The sequence below is a fragment of the Mixophyes fleayi genome, chromosome 7 (genome assembly GCF_038048845.1).
Source record: "Mixophyes fleayi isolate aMixFle1 chromosome 7, aMixFle1.hap1, whole genome shotgun sequence".
NCBI lineage: Eukaryota > Metazoa > Chordata > Amphibia > Anura > Limnodynastidae > Mixophyes > Mixophyes fleayi.
This window is the reverse complement of record NC_134408.1, coordinates 66,160,476-66,184,080: the sequence shown is the minus strand read 5'-3', so window position 1 is coordinate 66,184,080 and position 23,605 is coordinate 66,160,476.

The following is a 23,605-nucleotide window of genomic DNA, read 5'->3' as shown; positions in this document are numbered from 1 at the left end:
TTAGTGTAAATTAATTAAATAAATATATATTTTTTAAAATGGCGTGCTCTACCACCCTCCCAAAAATCCTTTGTTTTTATTGTTAGTTGGGTAGTGCTAAGTGAAGTAAGGTGAGTAGGTCTAGTTTTTACATATTAGTTTACATTTTATTGCACTGAACAGAACATAATAGTAGAGACAGTGGTTGAGGTGGACTGGTATATGGTGGTATGTCAAACCAATACTTCTCCTACTGCCTTTATTGTAAAATCCATTTATACATTATTTTGATCACTGGAAAGAGGATTAGTGATTAGTGATTAGTGTAACTGTATATTAATTAGGATATTCAAGTTTCAAGTTGCAACAAAACATTCTGTCCCATGCAGAATTCATGATTCTATCAATTATGGCAAGTTGCCCTGGTCCTGATGCAGCAACTCATCTCCACACCATCACACAACCACCACCATGTTTGACTGTTGGTATGATGTTTTTAAGGTGTAATGCTGTGTTAAATTGATGCTAGATGTAACAGGACCCATGTCTTTCATAAGTTCCATCTTTGACTCATATGTCCACAGAACATTAGCTCAAAAGGCTTGTGGGTCATCAATGTGATTTTTGTTAAATGTGAGATGAGTCTTTATCTTTCTCTTTGTTAGGAGGGGTTTTCAATTTGCTACTCGCACCCAAGGATCCCATTCTTGCCCAGTCTCTTTGTTATGGTGGAATCATGAAAGGTGAAATTAACTGAGATGAGCGAGGTCTGTGGTTCCTTAAATGTTCATCTGGTTTCTTTTGTGACTTCCTGGAAGAGTCATCAATACACTTTTGGAGGAATCTTGGTAGGTTGGCCAGTCCTGGGGAGAGTGGATAAGACACCTATACACTCTTGGAGGAAATTTGGTAGGCTGTCACTCCTGTGGTTTGCTGTGGTTCCAGAGCCTTATAAATGACTTTGTAACTCTTTCCAGACTGATGTATTTCAATATCTTTCTTTCTAATCTCTTCTGGAATTTCTTTTGATTGTGGCATGCTGTGCTGCTTGTTGAGACACTTTAGCCAACTTCTCATTGCTGGAAAGATTCTATTTAAGTGATGTTTAGATTCAACAGGGCTGGCAGTAATCAAGTCTGAATGTGTTTAGTCTAATTGAACACGATTATCAATTCAATTTGGTTCATTGGTTGAATGAGTAAGAAAGGGGTCAATTACAACTTTACACAGGACCAGTTGGTGTTGGGCAAATTTTTTTCCATCAATAAATGAAAAGATCATTTAAAAGCTGTATTTTTGTATTTACTCAGGTTGTGTTTCTCTTACATTCAGTTAAGAAACAAATATACAAGTGACAAATATACAAAAACAGACGAAATCAGGACAGGGGCAAATACTTTTTAACACCACTGTATATTTTATATATATATATATATATATATATATATTATATATATATATATATATATTAACCAGATGCACACAGATTATTATTATTTGTTATTTATAAGGTGCCACAGATTCCGTAGCACCAGATATAGAAGCAAGTAACAAATAGATGAGGTAAAACACATCAGTAACATGGATGAGTGTGAGTAATGCTATGGGGACTGACACAGAGTGCAGCAAAAGGCGTGACAGGACGTACAAGGGTAAGGTGACAGACGTGGGACAAAAGGTAGAGAGGATTCTGGCCACAAGGGCTTACGTTCTAAAGGGAGGGGTGAAGAGAGACAGTAGGACCAACAAACAAAAACTAATAAATTCTGACAAACTCCAAGCATTGATTAGGCAAGAATGGGCTGCCATCAGTCAGTATGTGGCTCAGAAGTTGATTGACAGCATGCCAGGGAGAATAGCAGAGGTCTTCAAAAATAAAGGTCAGCACTGCAAATATTGAAACTTAACGTAACTGTCAATAAAAGCCTTTGACACTTATGAATGCTTGAGTCTTCACCTCACTGTGCGTGCAGATGCACTCACACCTGCCTGCTGCCATTCCTGCACTGCTGCCATTCAAGGTCTGCACTGGTAGTGCCATGAGTCAACTTTAGGAGACAGTACTGATTCTTGCTGGACGTTCATGGGCGCCCTGAAGCTTTCTTCAGAACTATTGAACCTCTCTCTTTGAAGTTCTTGATGATCTGATAAATGGTTGATTTAGGTGCAATCTTACTAGCAGCAATATCCTTGCCTGTGAAGCCCTTTTTGTGCAGTTTCCATACTGCCACTTCCAAATTTCCACTTTGACCACTAGCTAGCTATCTATCTCATTAACAGCATCATCAACATTTATTTATAATTTATTTAGTTCTAGTATATTCTGTATTACTTTAAAATTGGGAGCAAACACAGTAATAAACAATACCAGATAAAACAGACAGACAGACAGAAAAATAGGAGGACCCTGCTCGCAAGCTCATAATCTATAGGACAGTGGGAGTTTGATATATAAGTGCTACATATTGCATATTAGTCCAGCGAGATAGCAAAGGTAAAATGTACTTAGTGGGCTAAATGATCCAATCACCCAGTAGGTTAATTTATGTAGGGCTGTAATGATGGTGGTGCGGCCAGTGCAACTGCCAAGGGCACAAGGCCAAGGGGGTGGCTCGGCCTCCCGCTGTTTGCCTCAACCACATTCACATTTCAACTTATGCAATGCCGCCACAGAGAAACACCTGCAGTGTCGCTGATGATATCATGATGCTGTCAGTGAAGAGGTAGCAGCAAAAAGGGAAACTGAGAAGAGACCCAATGTAAGTGCAAAAAACTGGAGGTGGAGTAGGGCAGAGAGGTGGAAGCAGGCAGGTGGGGCAGATGGGAAGGGGATTTGTTTACTTCCTGCACTCAAAGAAGTTAAAGATGTGCAGAGGTTTCCAGGTACATTATAGGAGACCTGATAGAGGATGTTATGACTTGAAGTGATTTCCAGGACCCTGTGGCGTGTCTTCACTCAATGTTTATAGGGGCAGATATTGCTTTTTGATATGGAGAAGCCAAGAGTGAGTTAAAGAGCAAGCAAGTATTGCTGCTCTATAATAGTCTACAAACACTTGAACAATGCATTACTTCTAACAACATCTATACTAATATTTTCCATACAGTATATGCTTTTGGAGTTTAAGTGACACTTTGATAATAATTTTAACTGCAAAATAATAATAAAAATTAGAATGTGACAAGATATTAGGTGCTGAGCTAATGTATCAATGATAAGGGTATATATTTAAAAAATAAATAATAGTTTGCAAATATACATATATATTTAAGAGGCAGTGATATCTGTAATAGCAATAATAGCCTCCATTAAATGTGCTGGAGATTTGTATGCTAATAGTTTGATGTTGGGTCTGGTTGGGGGTAATAGGACTTGGGAATGCTATTAACTTAATGTAGGGCTGGTAGGAGAAAATGTGCATATTTATTACCTGTCAATGCTATGCAATCAATTTTAGGGCTGTTTGGGGGTATGGTGGCCTAAATTGTTCACTCACTAATTAATAAACGTGGGTGCTAGTAATTTAATATCAGGGCTGGGTGCTGAAAATAGGCATATTTATTAAATGTAAATGCTATTAATTAAATTTTAGAACTTGTTGAGATGGGCTCAAGTTTTCACTTACTGCTCAGCTATCCAGGAGGTGAATAGTGTCTATCTCTTTCCAAACAGAACTCAGACATTGGAGGATCCGGCTAAGCTGCAACTGAACCTAAGACATTAACAGGAGTAGCATCAGGTAGTCAAAGCTACAAGGACAGGTAGGAGAGAGCAGCACAGTGTTGGGAAATGTTCTAGTCAACACAGGAGACATTGCTAATATACCCAAAATCATTATCTGACATGTCCCTATGAGCCACTTTTGTGGGACAAAAAGCGTGTGTGTGTTTATGACAAGGAGGAGTACATGTGTGCACTACACAACTGTATTTCAGTAGAACTGCAAGTGTATACATACATACATACATACATACATACATACATACATACATACATTCGAGAAACAAGTCTAAGAGAACCAAAAGATCTTGAGACTTCAATAGATGAGGAAAACACACAGTAATTTGTATATCAGGGAATAGAGAACACTAGTGGCTTATGGAAATCAACTACTGAACAGTGAGAAATCCTATTAATTTCCATCAAGATCTCCCCTGCATCTGCTGTTGCCTTTTCCTGAACATTGTTTGATTATTTTAGACGTATGCCATAACTACCTTTAATCAAGGCTGAGATTGAGACTATTTCGGAACTGACACACTATATTGTCTTTATGTTTAATACTCACTATAACACATTCACTGCAGAGTTATATATATAGAGATATATAGAGCTACTGCTATTCTCTGTTTTATAGGATTATTTAATTATTAGTTTGTATTTTAGTTTGATATTTACTTAAAATTCATTAGCCAAAGGACGATACCTAATTTTTTTGCCACTTCCGTAAACATATAATGATCTAAATACACAACTCCTTCTATATCTAGACCTCCTCATCCCCAACCCTGATTGCCTAAAGCCCCCTTCTCTCTTTTGCCTTTCTGTATAAACATGTTCGTTTACGTATCTTGTGCTGCATCAAGAATAGTCAGGGTCCTCGGTGCGTGGAAATAAAAGGTTATCAGAGCTTTCCCTCATTACACATAATTAGATAGAGAGACTACATTCCCCTGCTGAAATAAAAGTAAGAACATTGAGGTATGGCAAAGTCCATTGGTGGTGGCTCCAGTTATAGCCTTCTTGATCCTGACCCTCCAGAGAAAAGAGGTTCAGACACCAACAACAGCATCAGCGGTGATGTACCATTGTGGAGTAGCAGAGCAAAAAGAAAGAACACAGAGACTTGTTCTACACATGGCAAGGCCGAAAATCTGTTGAAGTGTCCGTCCAAACACTTTCCAGAAAAATTGTTGGACCCAGAGTCAAAATGGAAAATGTCTCAGCTCTTACACTGAATATGTGAAAAGATGCACTTGTATCTTGATGAGAAACAGCTGGCTTACTATAACACTTTATACTAGTGATTCCCAAACTTTTTCAGTTCGCAGCACCCTTAGAGACTCCATAATTTTTTCAAGGCATGCCTCCAAAATAATTACTGAGCAGTCCCGTTTTTTTAAGTATGGGAGTCAAAATAACGCAATAAGTATTTAGGTCAGTACAGAAATACTTAGTAAGTTGTTTGCAAAAATAATATACATAAATCCAAGGGAAAATAATATTTTTATATATTTCTTCAATTATATTTTTGTCAAAGAATAATTTACAGCTAATTTTAAGAGGAATAAGATCAAACAAAATAAAACAACATGTACAAAAATCATCACACTGCTTGCCCCTCTTCATCCACACACATTGTATGCCCCTCTTCATCCACACACACTGTCTGCCCCTCTTCATCCACACACACTGTCTGCCCCTCTTCATCATCACACTGTCTGTCCCTCTTCATCCTCACACTGTCTGCCCCTCTTCATTCTCACTCTGCCTTTGTCTATTTCTCCTGTCTTCTCTTCTATCTTCTTACCAATTGTCATGAATTTACCTGTTCCCCGCTCCGCTGCTTTGTCGGTGATGTCTGGCAGCTGTCATGTCTCCGGCGGGTCAGCGCTTTCCTCTGCTCGCACCCCCGCACTTCCGGCTTCTCTCAGCGGCAGGTCATGTGACTCCTGGAATTCAAACTCTATATCTCCTCTGCTCTGACACACTATCTGTGTCAGAGCATCATGTTTCCTGCTTCTGGCTCCCTCTCCTGTGTTCCTGACCCCTGTAATCCTGTCTCCTGTGTTCTCCTGCATTGTTCCAGATACCTGTGTACCGACCCGGCTGTGTTCTGGCAATCCTTTGTTTTCATCCCTGGCACCGCGTATTGGACCGATTCTTGTGTACCGACCCGGCAGTGTTTCTGGCTATCCTCTGGACTCTCCCCTGGCACCACGTATTGGACGTCTCCTGTGTACCGACCCGGCTGTGTTCCCGACTATCCTTTGGTCTCATCCCCAGTACTTCGCATAGGACAGATACCGTGTACCGATCCGGCTTCCGTTCCAGACTACCATTCTCCGGAATCCACGGTTAGTGTGCTTTTTTTACTTGCACCCACGTCTCCTAATTCCTCCTGCCTATCCATCACATAGAACTTTCTCCTTACGTCAGTAGGCTAACTGGGGGGCCGCGACCTGCGGTTCTCCAGCAGCAAAACCCATCCTGCCTTGCAGTAGTTCTTGGTGAAGACCAGGAGGACCGTTAGACTCCGCGCCCTAGGTAAGCCTGTGAAAATACTGAATACGGTAACCTGAACCGTAACACCAATGCGGTGGGGCCCGGGACCCAGCATCCTCCTAACTCCTGCTGCTTCTCACTGAATATGTCAGGCGTGATGTTATTACACCCGACATTCAGTGAGAAGCGAGGAGGGAGGAGGATGCTGGGTCCCGGGCACCGCCGGATTGGTAAGTTGTTTTTTGTGTTTTTTTACCACTGGCCACGGCACCCCTGTGACAGCGCCAGGGCACCCCTGGGAGCCACAGCACACACTTTGGGAACCACTGCTTTATACACTGATCCTTAACTTAAAAACTGGGCATTGCTTGCAAAGCTCACCCTGACACAAAAGGGAAAGTTTCCAAGGTGCTGTCTACCACCTTTTCTTTGAGAGATATTTTGGATTTCAATAAACATGTTGCCCTAGTGCTTTCTGAGGTTGAGAAGAAGCTCTGCCAATCCTGATGACTACAGCAATGCAAAGTGCAATGGAACTTGTGTCAGAGAAGCTTGAAGAATGTAGAGCGGATGCCAAAAATGTCTACAGTACAGCTGAGTTGTCACATTTCAGAAACTCAGATTGCATACGTCTTTTTACTCAGGAACGTGGAGCTAAAAATCCCCAAACGCTGTCTTCTGTAAAGCATCGAAAACATGTTGCTACTCTTTCAAAGGTTCTCAATCTTAACAACCAAGAATTGGATTAATTGGCAGATTTCCTTGGGCACGACAACAGATAACACGACTGATATTCGCATACAGTGTGATGGTACTAAGAAGGACAAATATCACAGAAATTGAAGTGTACTACTGAGATTCTGCATCAAAATTTTGATATGGTGAGAGTGTTAGGTATACTCTCAAAGGGAGGCTGTTGCACCGGCGGTATTACTGCCACCTAGAAGGTTCCCTCCAACTCATTAAGATCAGCAAACTTTTAATGGCTCTCAAGAAGTGAAGACTGGCTGAATTCAAAGGCAAGGATTTGGAAGAGATTATCAAAGTCAAAGTCAAATAATTCGATGACGTCATTTCTAATTACTAAATATCAGTTGTTACAGAATCCTGTGCGATTGCGATTTGTACGCATCATCATACAAATGTTAAATACGTAATCACATAGGAAAACACAGGAAATACACTTACATTCACACCTACATTTGTAAAAAGCTCACTTTTAATAAAGTTCCAACTCACATTCATGTATTATTAAGAATTAGAGATTTATGCAAAGATAAACCTACATTATTACAAGATACTTATGGTTCAGGTCCCAAGAAATGTATGGTGTTTGGTCTTAATCCACATTTTACTAACATTAATCTGGTATCATCGGAGAAGCAATTGCACATAGTGGTCGCTAGTTATGATTAGTATAATTTGCATACTCAAAAATGCTTTGTTAAAGGGCTAGTTCAAACCAGAGTGCTGGCAGTTCCCTAAGGCAAAACACCTTAGCAGCTGTTAGAGTGAGTTACCCCAACCTTTGAAAAGCTTCTGAACTGAGCTACATTTTACTGGACTGACTTGACTCCTGGACCAACGAAGAAAGATCTTCGTGTTATCTTTGTATACATTGTGACATCATTACTGTTTTTTTATTCAATTCAAACTGCACATAAACAGGCACTGACCCAGCAACAGACATCAGGATTAAACGACCAAATTCAGTGCACAAGCATAATGTATTGGTTATACTTTATTATACATTGCTGTAATTATGCTATATTTTGATATTAAATATCTTTTTGCATCGGAATCACACTGATTGCATCGGACAATCTTTATTGTTAACAATAGAAATGGACATTACAGTTTAGGGGCTCAAGAGTGATGGTACACTACTGAAGGATTTGCAAAACCTATGGATTTCGTTTAACCAACAAAGGGTGGGAGATGCGTCATAAACAGGTAAGAATGCAAATAGTTCAATATCTTTTATCATTTAGTGTCCCTAATCCGAATATCTGCTTTGTGTAATCTAAGGGGTTCTGGTGAGAATCTAGCGTCAAGAAAGAAAAAGAGTTTCTTTCTCATGTCATTTTGCAATTAATATGTAGTACGTTTGCATAGCATACGCATATATTCCCTGTACTAATTTGCCACATGTTTAAACGGTTATATTGATAGATATTACTGTTGTATTTTATAGAGAAAGGAATTAAAACCTCTGAGAAGTTATTACCAACATTTTTTTCCTGTACAGAAAACAAAGGTGTATGTGAATTATGAATTGTGTGATTGTGAAAGTAAAGGAAAAAGGTTGAGGAAACAGGGTATAAAATGCAGTATATGGTGAAATAAAGGTACTATACCAGTGTTGGCTAGCCTGTGACACTCCAGGTGTTGTGAAACTACAAGTACCAGCATGCTTTGCCAATATATAGCAGCTTATTACTGGAAGGATATGCTGGGACTTGCAGTGTCAACCTGTGACCTAAAGTGTCACAGGTTAACCAACAATGTACTATACCGTGAGTATAAAGGTAGTATACAAGAAATACGGTGAGAAGGAAAAAAAGAGGTCTTTCGTGATAATCCCAATTGTAATTGTAGAGCGCACAGTTAACTAGTACCTGCAAGCTGTGCGATCGGACAGTACGTGTTGCATACGCAACCATGATTGTGAATTATGGATGGTTGGAGTAAATTCGCTGGACAGGCTGGTATTGTTGAGTTCAATATTTAGTGCTCCCAGCTATAAAGTACTGAGCAGGAACTTCACTGGAAAGGCAGGGTATTGTTTTGTGCTGAGAAGCTTTGAGGAATCCGATTCACACGGGCGCAAATCATTGATATTTCCGTTCTCCCAGTTTAAAGTGACTGTGTTAAAAGTGAATAAACGCAGATTATAGAATTCGTCCATGACTAACAAAAATAAAAATCTCTAGCAGGAGTTGTGCTGCCAATCATTGAGGATTCCGTTTCCATATGGGTGCAAAACAAATGTGAGAGATGGCCGATGTAACGGGTCGGGAAGTGTATTTAAAGTATAAAATATTGTGCGTATGTAACGGCGTACTGTTATAAATGGATAAAGATGACTGCTGAAGTTGGTAGTTCTGATCCAGAGGTATTAAGTAAAGTTAGAGATAAAATATGTTTGTGTACATCCCCAAAAAGAAACAAAGGATTAAACATACTGACTGCTAAAAACTGTGGCAACAGGAGGGGATTATTTTGCTTGAGAGAGCTTTCACAGTGAGAAGTAGCATTGCAAAACAAAGAGAAGCAAACACCAGTGCATCACCGCCTCCATATACAGACGGTGGGACAAAGTATAAACGATACCAAAACTAATAAAAATAACAAATGAAACTTATAACTCATATTGAGTGGTATAAAAAGGTAACATTTCAGAAGATGATGAACCCACTTTTGCTTCAGCCATAGTCCTGCTACTAATATACAGGAACTGCCTTATAAGTAAGAGAAGTGGGGGCAGTCCCACCCACAAGGACAGTAGCTAAAGCCAGTGAGCCTGGTATAGAAATCAATAGACTGGAGGGAGAGCTTAGTATCCCATTCAGTGGTAAGCCAAACCTTTGAAATCAGAACAAACAATAGCGACACTCCCACCTTATGTGGATATAATCAAAGTGCTGTCAGGGAAAATAGTGAGCCTTGTAAATGTATTAATATTAGTAAAGTCGGATTTTAATAAGTTTGTTTTAATCTCTGCAATGGCTTATTTTCAGAGATCACAGAGGGAATACTGTTCCACACATATTTGAGAGAAGGGAAAGCAGAGATATCTATTGTGCAGAGACAATGGTTCCAACTAATTGACCCTGAGTGCACTGATGCTATAGACTTAAATCTAGTATAACGTGTCGGTCTCTTGCGGCATCTGTACGGGAGCCGGCGCACTTATCTGTTCCCTGACCGCCGCTCCGCCTCATGCTAGCTGTCATTTCCATCAGCGGTTCTGCTCATGCACAGAATCACCAGCCCTTTTAAAAGCCTCATTTCTCTGTCATTGGCTGATCAGTATGATTGCCCTATATTAGGCTCCCCCTCACTATAATCTGCGCCAGTTCTTTTAATCAGTTCTTTCAGTGTTCTGTGTCTGAAGCAGCTCCATGTGCTCCTGCGATTTCTATGCTTCTGTGGTTCCTGTTTAACTGTGTTCTTATGTTCTCTGTGCTTCTGTGTATTCATTTCCACTCCTCAGTAGTAACAACCGCAGATCATCTCATCATTGCCAGTCCTCAGTGGAAACAGTCTCAGATCTTCTCATCATTTCCACTCCTCAGTGGTAACAGCCACAGATCATCTCATCCTTTCCATTCCTCAGTGGTAACAGCCGCAGTTCATCTCTATCATTTCCGCTCCTCAGTGGTAACGCCACAGACTACCGCAGTTTATCGTACTCCTCTATATTCCCCCGTGTGCAACAATCTGTAAATCCTTTGCTCTCTCTCTCATGATTCACTGGGAACTTTTCTAGGGGGCCGCGACATGCAGAATGGAAGCCGCAAAGTCCAAATTCCCTTGCGGGGTTCCTTGGCGGAAACCTTCCACTTTGTTAGACTCCGCGCCTCTAGGCAGTGGCGGATCCAGGGGGGGCAATCGGGGCGATCGCCCCTCCTAGCAGGGGCTTGCTGCTGACGGCTGCACACTGTGCAGGTCCGTTCAGCATTGACAGGTTGCTGCCCGGCTGCTCTGATTGTGTTTTAAACACAATCAGAGCAGCAGGACAGCACACTGCCAATGCTGAACGGACCTGCACATACTGTGCAGCCGTCAGCAGCCTTAGAAATTAGAAAGGGGGTGGGGCCTAAATTACCCCCCCCCCTAAAATCGCCCCGGGTAGAGCAGTTGCCTACATCCGCCCCTGCCTTTAGGTGAAGTCATACCAATTCCTCCTTGTTGGTAGCGTGACACCTAGTAAGAACAATATAACAGGGTATATTGACAAGTAAGTGACAAAAGACTTGAGATAAAGTAACATCGAAATATAACATTAGCTGCCATTGAATGAACACATATGTAAACAGACTAAAGTCTGGAGGCTGGTTGACTGTTATTAATGAAAAAATAAATTCTGTTCCATATATATATATATATATATATATATATATAGAGAGAGAGAGAGAGAGAGAGAGAGAGAGAGAGAGAGTTACAGGAGAAGTGCACAAATTTTCTTTGAATGCACCAACAGAAATGAATATTGAGTCTTTTAAAACATTCTTTCTACTAGCTGCGGTGGCTCATACTAACTTACTTGGCCTGGATATATTATTTAAAATGGAGTGTGTACTTCTGATGGTGTATTTTAAATATTACAGAATGACATGCATGGGAGATACAGGATATGCTTTGCAAGGACTAATTTTGCACTCACTGTTATAGATATAAGTCCATCACAGGTTGTAGAAATATTGTTATCAGAGATTCTGATTTCCTTATAAACAAAAGATGAACAGGAAACTGGATTTGATGGGTCATGTAACTTCCTGTTAGGTTTAAAAGGAAGGGGGATGGCCCATAGAATAGTTAATATTTACGGGGAATTAATAAAATAGTTGAGAGCCAATTCCCCGAAGTAGACAATCCAGCAGTCATCTTGATGCAAATCTCACTTTCTGCAAATCATCTCTCTACTATTAGTCTTTGTCTTCCCTACACTTTCTGACTGTTATTACCTCATTCTTTCTCTTATAAAGATGTACAAAATACATAGGCACTGTCCCAAGGGTTTATAGACAGACTCAGTGTCTTGGCACAAGCCTGGCATTACTGTTTTCAATCTCTGTAACGAAAAAATGGGTGCAGTATGAGAATGTAGTATTGCTGTGTTCTGATTCATTTATATCATCAGTGTTTTAAACAAACTACTTGTTCCTTCATTGCTTAGTGACAAGACACAAGGCTGCAAAAGGATAGAGTACAGCCATGCCAGACATGGTCAAATATTTTAGATGCTGTCTCACTCAAGGGACTAGGAGACTTGACAAAGAAAAAAATAAGGTTATACACTACTTTGACACTGCCTCAAAAGCAGTGGCAGATTTGTACTTTTATACTTATTGAAACAGCAGGTTTTTGCTGCAAGTGTCTGGTCGCAGAAACATGAATCAACTGTTTGTATACCACATGCTGTATTTCTCCTTCTAAATTCTGCCTAAATTAGATATGTCTCCTAAGCAAAATTTACAAAAATGTGCCTCCAGATGCACGAAGGGTGGAAGGAGAGGAGACTCTAGCTGAGGGTGAATTTGGAAGGTATACAGAGGTGCATGATTGTATAGAATATTTGAATCAGACTTTTTTACCGCAAGACCTGATATAAGTGACACCTCCTTGGAAAATGTGAAAAAGTTATGTTTTATGTTTTATATTTCTCATAGACAGACATATACTGTTATAAATTATGAAAGTGCTATAGAAACTGAACTCCTTGGCCCACCTCACTTATCCAAGTAGGTGAACTCATGAGACTGAGGAAAGCATGTGAAATGGAAAAGGGTAAACGAGTTGATATATACACTAACTATAAGCATTTCCAGGATAGTGCATGACTTTGGGGCAACCTAGGAAATTTTATGACAGTAACAGGACATCAATATCACCCTCACATCACATATAGGACTTTTTGACAGAAGTACAGGTAACAAAGAAAGTAACCATCATTAAGTGTAAGATTCACACATTTAAAAAACATCTAATATCACAAGGTAATAGCCGGGTAGACGAAGCAACCAAATGGCCAGCAGATTTATGTCACAAGCTGCGTGAACTAGCAGCCGGGCGTGTGCTTTAGTTTCTGTGCTCTGTTAGAGGGTGTAGGGACATCCTCCAACAACAGGGGGAGCTCTCATATGATTTAAACTGGTTCACTTATATTTTTATACATGCTTCCTGGTTATGTTATTACCTATGCTAGTTCTAGCTAGTAATTAATTAGCTGCCTGCTGAGGCTGATTGTCAACCCTATCCTCCTCTGTCCTGATTGGGTCTTAGTACTATTTAAGGCAGTGAGATCTGGGCCTCACTGCCGGTTATAGCGTCCTGTCTCCAGTACTGCTGGACTTTGAACCTGTGCTTCTGACCCTGATCTATTGCCTGAACCCGGATTCTGAACCTCTGCTAGTGACCCTGATCTTACGCCTGTCCCTGGATCCTGAACCTGTGCCTATAACCAGAATCTTTCTGCCTATACCTGACATATACTCTGGTGCCCTGCCCAGTCCGCTGACATCTGGCCTGTCGCTACTCCGTGTGCAACCTCCTATACCTGTGCGCTACCGTGTAAGCATAAACACATACTACTCTGAGCATAAGACCTGGGGGCATCTGAGTGCCTTTGAGCATAACCAGTCTCTATAGGAAAGGCGGCTGCTAAAGGTGAAGACCTTGTCTACCTGTTCTATGTGTTTATGCCGCACTGGTAGCCATAACATTATAATCGGCCATACAGACATTCCGGAGACGAAATTGGGATGGATGAAAGCGGAACCAAATTGTCTCCATTTCAATCTCTGGCGGGTCATGTTGAGACCCTGTATCAAATGGTCCGGGAATTGACCCAGCATATGTCCGCTCAAGAGGAGGACTCCCGGACTACACTAGCCATTTCCAGTCCCGCCGATGAACCCAAGTTAAATTTGCCGGACCGGTTCTCCGGAAATAGAGCCCTGTTCCGGAACTTTAAGGAGAGCTGTAAGCTCTACTTTCGGCTGAGACCTCGGTCTTTTGGTTCGGAACAGCAGAGGGTCGGGATTGTCATCTCCCTCCTTCAGGGTGACCCTCAGTCCTTGGCCTTCACCCTGCCTCAGACGAGTTCTACCATGCAATCTATGGAAGCCTTATTTAATGCATTGGGTCTGCTCTACGACAAGCCTGACCGAGTTGCCTCCGCTGAGGCTCATCTACGGGCTCTAAAGCAAGGGCGACGTTCTGCAGAGGAATTCTGTGCTGAGTTCCGCCGATGGTCGCCTGACAGTGAATGGAATCATCCGGCGCTGCGGAGTCAGTTTCGCTTGGGCCTCACTGAGCAAATTAAGGACTCCCTAGTTCAGTATCCTGTACCTCCTTCACTTGAAGACTTGATGCAGCTTGTCATCAAGATTGATCGTCGATTCAGAGAGAGAAAAACTGAACGGGAATTATCTATACCTCCTTGCTCACCACCCAAGTGTGGTCCTTCTCTTCTGGATTCCCCTGAACCCATGCAGTTGGGCACCTCCCGTCTGCCTCTAGAGGAATGTTCCAGATGACGCTCTCTAGGTCTCTGTTTGTATTGTGGCCAATCGGGCAACCTAGTTCGTTCCTGTCCTAGCAAGTCGGGAGAACGCCTAGACCTAAGCGCTGGTGAAGAGGTGCACTTAGGTCTCCAAGTAATCTCTTCAGAAAACTCTCTGTTAGTCCCTGCACGCCTAGCCTTCAGACATCGCTCCACTGAGTTGTCAGCCTTTCACGATAGCGGTGCAGCAGGTAACTTTCTGGACATTCTCTTGGCTCAAACTCTTGGAATTCCTGAAGTCAAACTGGATTCGAGCATTACCGCTTGCGGCTTGGATGGTAATCCCCTGGTTGGGGGCCGAATATTCGCTAAGACTCCATTGGTTCGCTTAGCCGTAGGCACTCTCCATACTGAAGAGCTCACATTCTTCCTGATCACCTGTCCCTCCGCTCCTTTGATTCTGGGGTATCCGTGGCTGCAAAGTCATAATCCCCTTATTGATTGGAAAAGAGGGGAGATTATCCGTTGGAGTCCAAAGTGCTCTACTTCATGTTTGACCCTGCCTCTCAGAACTCTGCAGCCTAGTCCAGAATTGTTGCCTACACCTTACCAGGATTTCAGTGACGTGTTCTGTAAACAGAAGGCTGGCTCTCTCCCGCCTCATCGGGACTATGACTGCGCTATTGATCTTGTGCCGGGTTCAAAATGGCCCAAAGGGCATCTGTATTCTTTGTCTGCCCCAGAAACTCAAGCTATGGAACAGTACGTGGAGGAGAATTTAAAGAAAGGATTTATCCATCCCTCGAAATCCCTAGAAGGTGCTGGATGTTTCTTCGTGGCTAAAAAGATGGCAGTCTGAGACCCTGCATCGACTACCGTGGCCTGAATAAAATCACAGTCAAAAATACTTACCCGCTGCCCTTGATTTCTGTTTTGTTTGACCAGCTCAAGTCAGACACCATATTCTCAAAGATCGACCTGCGGGGTGCTTATAATCTCATCCGCGTCAGACAAGGAGACGAGTGGAAGACGGCCTTTAATACCCTCTCTGGGCATTATGAATATCTCGTGATGCTCTTCGGAATGTGCAACGCCCCAGCAGTCTTCCAAGATCTCATCAATGACGTTTTACGTGAATTCCTGGGTAGGACCGTGGTGGTTTATTTGGACAATATTTTAATTTACTCTCAGTCTTTGTCTCAGCACCGCCAACAGGTTCGGGAAGTTCTGGAGAAGTTACGTCAACACCACCTCTACGCGAAATTGGAGAAATACGAGTTTGAGGTCTCCAGGGTGCCTTCTTAGGTTATATTATTTCTTCATCCGGTTTCTCCATGGACCCCAGTAAAGTTCAAGCAATTCAGGACTGGGTCCTTCCTACAGACCTCAAGGCAATTCAAAGATTTCTTGGCTTCGCCAATTATTATCGGAGGTTCATACGCTCATTCTCTTCCCTGGTGGCTCCTATCACTGCCCTCACCCGGAAGGGTGCAGACACGGCTAATTGGTCTTCAGAAGCCTTGGCAAGCTTTACTGCCCTTAAAGCCGCCTTCACATCTGCACTAGTTCTCAGGCACCCAGACCCTGGGGTCCTGTTTATTGTGGAAGTGGATGCCTCAGATGTAGGAGGGGCGCCATTCTTTCTCAAAGAGATCCACAAAGCAAAAAATTGCATCCGTGTGCATATCTGTTTAGAAAATTCACGCCTGTTGAAATTAATTATGATGTCGGGAATCGTGAATTGTTGGCCATCAAGTGGGCCCTCGAAGAGTGGCGGCATTGGTTAGAAGGAGCAACCCATGTTATAACAATCTTCACTGACCATAAGAACCTTCAGTATATTCAGACTCTAAAACCTCGGCAGGCCCGCTGGGCTTTGTTTTTCACCCGGTTCAACTTTCTCATCACTTACCGTCCAGGATCAAAGAATACCAAGGCTGACTCTCTGTCTCTGAGATTTATGGCATGCCATCCTCAGCCTCCGGACCCACAACCTATTATTCCATCGACCGCTATTCATATCGGTCTAACCCAAGATCTTAGGGCCACACTCCGCCACTTCCAGAAGATTGTTCCAGCTCAGACTCCTACTAATAAATTGTTTGTTTCGGTTCATCTGAGGAAGTCTGTCCTTATTTAATGCCACGATAATCCCTCAGCAGGTCATCCTGGAATCCATAGGACCATAGAATTACTTTCCTGCTGGTTTTGGTGGCCCACCTTGTCTGCCGATGTGGAAAGGTACGTCCGCGCCTGTCCAGAATACACCAGGAACAAATCCTCCAGAATCCGTTCTCCTGGTCAACTGCTACACTTGTCAACTCCAAACAGGCCTTGGACCCATATTTACATGGACTTTATAGTCGACCTCCCATTGTCCTCAGGTCATAAGACCATTTGGGTAGTAGTTGACCGATTCAGCAAAATGGCACACTTTGTTCCCTTACCCAAGTTGCCGGATGCCAGAAGTTTGGCCACCTTGTTCATCACTCATATCTTCCGTCTCCACGGCCTCCCAGAGGAAATTGTCTCGGACCGAGGGTCCCAGTTCATTGCACAGTTTTGGAGGACTTTCTGCAATTCCCTCGGAATCAAGATCAGTTTGTCCTCAGCTTACCACCCTCGGTCAAATGGTCAGACAGAAAGAACCAATCAATCCTTGGAACAGTTCCTGCGCATTTATGTTTCCAAGTTCCATGATAACTGGTCCTCTCTCTTACCCGGGGCAAAGTTTTCTTACAACAATTCTTGCCATTCTGCAACACGTACCTCCCCGCTCTTCTGCAATCTCGGGTTCCACCCGAAAGCTAACTCTTTTTCTTCTGCTGTTACCGTTGGTGATTCTGGTACACCTACTATTATACCCCGGTTGAAGTCCGTCTGGAAGAGGGTACATTCCGCACTATGTCAAGCCTCCCTCAGATCCAAAACCTTCGCTGATCGTCACCGTGGTCCATGTACATTGAAAGTGGGGGATCAAGTCTGGTTGTCCACACGGAACATCAAATTGAGGCAACCCTGCAGGAAACTAGGGCCCACGATACATTGGACCATTTTCAATTGAGAAAAGGATAAACCCAGTGGCGTTCAGGCTTAAACTACCACCTTCTTTAAAAATACCCTGTACATTCCATTGCTCTCTTCTGAAAAAAGCTGTCTCTCCTAGCAGGTTCAATCGGCCTTCTTCAAATAGGCCTTGGCCTCTTTTTGTGAATGGAGATGATGAGTTTATCGTTGAAAAAATTCTGGACTCAAGGAAAGTTCAAGGGCAGGTTTAGTTCTTAGTCCATTGGAAGGGTTACGGCCCAGAAGAGCGAACTTGGATACCACAGAAGCGTCTCCATGCTGAGAGACTCATAAAGGAATTCTTTAAGAAATTTCCCACAAAACCAGGGTGTCGGGGTGCCTTGACCCCTCCTCAAGGGGGGGTACTGTCACGAGCTGCGTATACTAGCAGCCGGGCGTGTGCTTTAGTTTCTGTGCTCTGTTATTATCCTTGTGGCATAGATGTTAGAGGGTGTAGGGACATCCTCCAACACCAGGGGGAGCTCTCATATGATTTAAACTGGTTCATTTATATTTTTATACATGCTTCCTTGTTATGTTATTGCCTATGCTAGTTCTAGCTAGTAATTAATTAGCTGCCTCCTGAGGCTGATTGTAGCCCTATCCTCCTCTGTCCTGATTGGCTCTAAGTACTATTTAAGGCAGTGAGATCTGGGCCTCACTGCCGGTTATAGCATCCTGTCTCCAGTACTGCTGCCTGCTATTTGTTCCTGTGTTTGGTGTTTAACCTGAGATTGATTACCCGTGTATGACCATTTGCCTGTTCTTGGATTCTGAACCTGTGCTTCTGACCCTGATCTATTGCCTGAACCTGGATTCTGAACCTCTGCTAGTGACCCTGATCTTACACCTGTCCCTGGATCCTGAACCTGTCCCTGTGACCTTGATCTTTGTGCCAATACCTGACATATCTGCTGATGCCCTGCCCAGTCTGCTGACATCTGCCCTGTCGCTACTCCGTGTGCAACCTCCTATACCTGTGCGCTACCGTGTAAGCATAAACACATACTACTCTGAGCATAAGACCTGTGGGCATCTGAGTACCTGTGAGCATAACCAATCTCTACGGTAAAGACGGCTGCTAAAGGTGAAGACCTCGTCTACCTGTTCTATGTGTTTATGCCGCACTGGTAGCCATAACAATTTATATATGAATATGACAACTGACAAAGTGATGGGCTTTGAAACAATAAACACAAAAATTTATTAAAATAAAGGATTTTTGTTCCCTACATGAAAAGGCGGTCTAGAAAGTTAAGGGATGTGGTCAAGAGTCTTCTGGACTCTAGAGAGATGGACAAGGTAGGGCCATGGCTCCCAGATCATGTCTTACAAGCCTAGCTGAGGCAGCACATGGTCTGACTCATCTGTGTAAAGAAGGTATGTGCAAACTGGTAAGAGCATACTAGTGTGCCCCAGACTTTTCTTGCCAAGTTAGTAGGAAGGCAATGCCCTGTCTTACTTGTTTGAAAAAAAATGTTGGAAAGATGATACCAACAGGGCCATCCCATATCCCTCCTACAGATTGACTTTTCCATGCAATTCAAATGGACTTGATCCAATTGCCACATTGCTGGTATCTCAAGTATGTATTTCATGTGTACTTATGTATTTTCTAACTGGGTAGAGACATTTCCAGATATCACTAATACTGCTGTTTTATACCCAGGAACTTGTATGTAGATATTGTATCACTAGATTTTTAGAAAGTGATAGGGGTACTCATTTTACTGATGATATCGTTCAGATCAAGTGTAAAACTTGTGGGCATTGGTAGAAAATTACATACTCTCTTTAGGGCACAAGCCAGTGAGAAAGTAGAGAGGGTAAATGGAACTATCAAGAATTAATTGAGTAGAATGATAGTTGAAACTAGATTGGAGTGGGTGGAAGCTTTGCCACTAGTGCTCCCCGGCATCAGAACCAAGATCACCTCGTAACCTGTAATAACCTGAGATTTGATGTAAAATCGCCAAATACGTGTTTCTGTCAAAATCGCTATTTCAAAAATTGCTAGAGATCAAAGTACCGACTGTTTGCCACTCTAGCTATACAAGTCTCCATATGCATGAAGCTATTTTTAAGCACTCTCTCCTGAATTTGCTGGAAAAATTGCTAGATACAGCATGCTTCCTAGCTGCGAGATTAGTAAACACATCACTGTTACAATTACACTTGTCTGCCTATAGAGCTGTAGGTCCCGGCGGCTGTCAAAAGTTTAAAAATACATAAGTGTTCAAATAAAAATGTGTGTGGTACCCCCATCCAACCACTATTAATCCTAGTGCTGCCAGCTTCCTGCGGGTTGCGCGAAAATAAATTTTCATGCAACCAGCACTAGAAAAACCAGCTGGGGTGGTTGGCACTATAGCAGGGGGGGACTCTTCATGGGTCCCCCTGTCATAATGGCAAACCAACCCCAGGCTGTTCAGCACTGGGCTGGATTCCCTAGGGAGTGGGGTCCGCATAACTAGCCAAGTGCTGAAAGCATTGGCTCTTCTTATACCCCTGGGCATGGGTGTATGGTAATAATTACCATTGCAGTTATAAAAAAACAACTACAAGTGCCAGCCATGCCAGGGTGCTACGCTGTCATGGGAATTTCCCTTAGACTATACATAGATTTCACAGCTGTGTTATACTCATTCGATTTGGGCTGCTTGCACAGTGTACAAGCAGAAGTCACGTCATTTGTTTCCTTTTTTTTTTTTAAATGCAAGTTCCGGTTTTGGATTTACAAGTATGCTGGTCTATGTGACCTGAAGATATGAAGATTTAAATCAAGCATGGACATTTGGATATACAAATATTTTGGGACATGGTTTACAAGCATTTTTGGATTAAAAGCTGCTGAAAAACCAAGAAGACATCGTATTGGTGAGTATATGGGGTTTTATTATTTTTAATAAATTGATGTAGTATGTAAGAGGGTGTGTTATGTATTTATTGTTTTTTTATTTTTTATTACATTTTTGTGGTGTTAAACAGGATGCTGTGTTTTTTTTAACATTTTGCTTTGTGGAACTACAGGTTGGAGCCAGCCAAGGGTGTCAGGCCATGTTGGAACTTGTGGTTCTCCAAGTGCCAGCATGACCTGGCTGCCATGGTGCTTGTAGTCATATAAGCATCAGCATGCCCAGTATGGTTAGACACCTCGGCAGGGCTGGGTCTTGTAGTTCCACAAAATAAAATGGCGTACGTTTTTTTATAACTTTAATCATCATTATTACCTTACACCCAGGGGTGCAGGAACAGCCCTAGTGCTTTCAGCACTGGGCTGGTTATTTCTTCGAGTGGGGGCCCGCACATTTATTTTGCAGACCCCACTCCCTAGGGAATTCAGCCCATTGCTGATCAGCCTGAGGTTAATTTGTCATTATGGCAGGGGGACTCCTGCCACATGTCCCCCTGCTATAGTGCTATCCACCCTGGCTGGTTTGCCTAGTGCTAGTTGCATGAAAATTGGGGGACCCAACGCTAATTTTTCTTAGAATTTTGCGCAACCAGCAGTAGGCTGGCAGAACTAGGGTTAATAGTGATTGGATGGAGGGACATCACACATTTTTCTTTTTAACATTTATCTATTTTAAAACCATTGACAGCCTGAGGCTGTATAGGCAGGCAGTGTAACAGTGAAGTGTTTACTAATCTAGCAGCTAGGAAGCAGCGTGTTGTCTATGGCAAGTTTAACCTAAACATGGGAGAGTTAGCTAAACACGGGAGAGTTTGTTAAACATGGACGTGTATGAATTCCCAGCAAATCGCAAGAGATGACCAGCGATTTTGAAGATCAGATTAAAAAATGCAGCTTAATACATCTTGCAACATGGGGACTTAAATCGGGGGATTTGCCGCAATTTTTAATCTTTGAAAATATCAGCGCTTGAAACATTTACCTCTAGTTCATGTAGTGATACTGATGATGTGGAGAGGGAGGAGAATTTGTTAACATAAGCAGTCCAGCCAATTACACTATACAATTCAGGGGTAAAGAAAAGGTCTGCTTTTAGCTCTGAGACAGTGTGAGGGGCTATTGTCTGAATAATATTGTGTCTGTAAGTACTGTCACCCCGTAGTTAACGAGAGGTGCATCCAGCGATGCCAGTTCAGTAATAATATGGACTTGGACAGGCATCATGAGAATGATTTTCATTCTTTGTTGGGTAAGGTCTTAAACCAGACTGAATACTGGTTGTGTTATCACGTGCCTCAGGGGCAAAATGATGTAGGACTAGTACCGTTTCTGCTAAATATCTCTGAGGTTCTTGAATTATGGGAGGTGGGACAAAATATGGGAGCTATTATACTAATAGGTCCCCTAGTTTGAGACTTCACCAATACTCAGTAGACCGGTACTGAGATTCTGCAATGAAACCTTGAATAGTTAGAATGGGTGAAAGCTGGCCACCCCAATACCATTGTGGGGTGTACATTTATATATGCGCATATCTGATGTGATTGGGGTAAGAGTCCATCTATTATCTGTGTGGATTAATCTCCATCTGGGGATCATTGTCAATGTTATTTTTATAATAGTTTTTATCCTTTTAATAAATGTTTAAACGATAATGCACTATTAGTGGCATTTCGTATTTTCCTATACATGAAGTGAGCTGATCTTAAAGGAATATTGCACGTATTTGGCTTTAAGAAGATGACACATGTTTGATATACAACGTGATGTTACAATCAATATTCTGTGAGTGCATTCACAATGCGTGTGTTGAGTTGCTCACTTGGTGGCATTGATTACTATTATTAATCACCAAAGAGAAGAAGATTACTTTGGGAGCATATCTATGTGAATTACTATTATTTACAGTATTACACTATGTTGTTTTTTTCACTTTATTTTTTATATCTATATCACGTGGGAGGAAGATTTAAGAAAAATTGATGTCACAGATATTTTGTTTTTATTTTGTTCCAATCTACAAAAATATCAAAACCTAGAAATTCAATTATTTCTTTACTATAGTTGGAGGTAAAATTAAGATTACATGAGTTATTATTGATGTATTCCAATAATTTTTTGAGAGAAACCTCATTCTCTTTCCATATCATTAGTACATCATAGACGTAGCATTTCCAAATCACCAGGTTAGTCCCAAATTCATGAGCTGGTGTTTTATGGTCCTCTTCCCATTTGCTCATGAACAGATTAGCGTGGCTTGGAGTAAATCTGGTGCCCATTGCTGTGCCTTGTACCTGTAGGTAATATCTGCCCTCATTCCATACATAATTCCGCTCAAGAATAAACTTGGCACTTTCCATTATGAAGGGGATTTTTGTCTCATTTAGTTGCCTTTCTTTATGAAGGAAATTAAATATACTATTAATACCTTTTTCGTGTTTGACCACTGTATAAAGCGAGGTCACATCACTAGATACCAACCAATAGTCATCTTTCCCATTTAATCTGTTAAAGTGCATGTAACACTTGTGTGTTGTCCTTAAGATAGGATGGTTGTTGACTGACGTAAGGTTGGAGGAATTGATCAACATAATGGGATAAGTTCAATGCAATGACACTAATACCCAAAATGATTGGTCTACCTGGATTTTTCTGTATTTTAGGTAAATAATAAAATACTGGAATGATGGGATGCTGTATATTCAAATATTTAAACTCTTCAGATTTTAATATTGCCATTTCTAATCCATGATTATATGTTGTTGTAAATATACATGATATTGGTCTGCAGGTTACTTGCTTAGTTCTTGATAAGTGGAGCGACGGACACTTAGAATACTTTGTTACTCTCTTTTTTATTCTGCTGTATTTAAAATATCTATTTCCCACTTTACATTGTTAAACTGTGGCATTTTTTTAGGGAGGTCAGCTATTGAAATTTTCTATATTATCTGTAACTACTTTTTCAAATGTGTTAATATAATTGGCCATAATGTAACTGGGTTTTAATATTGTGGAATAAAAATTGGATTGCCAATTGAAGATTGAAAACAGCGCACCAGTCCCATGACCAATTGAAAGATACACGTGCTGCTACTAGTGGAGGATCCCAACGTCCTAAAGATAATAACAAACAGCAAACTATAGCGCACAGCAAATCTAAGATAAGAAATAGAGAAAAATATCTCAA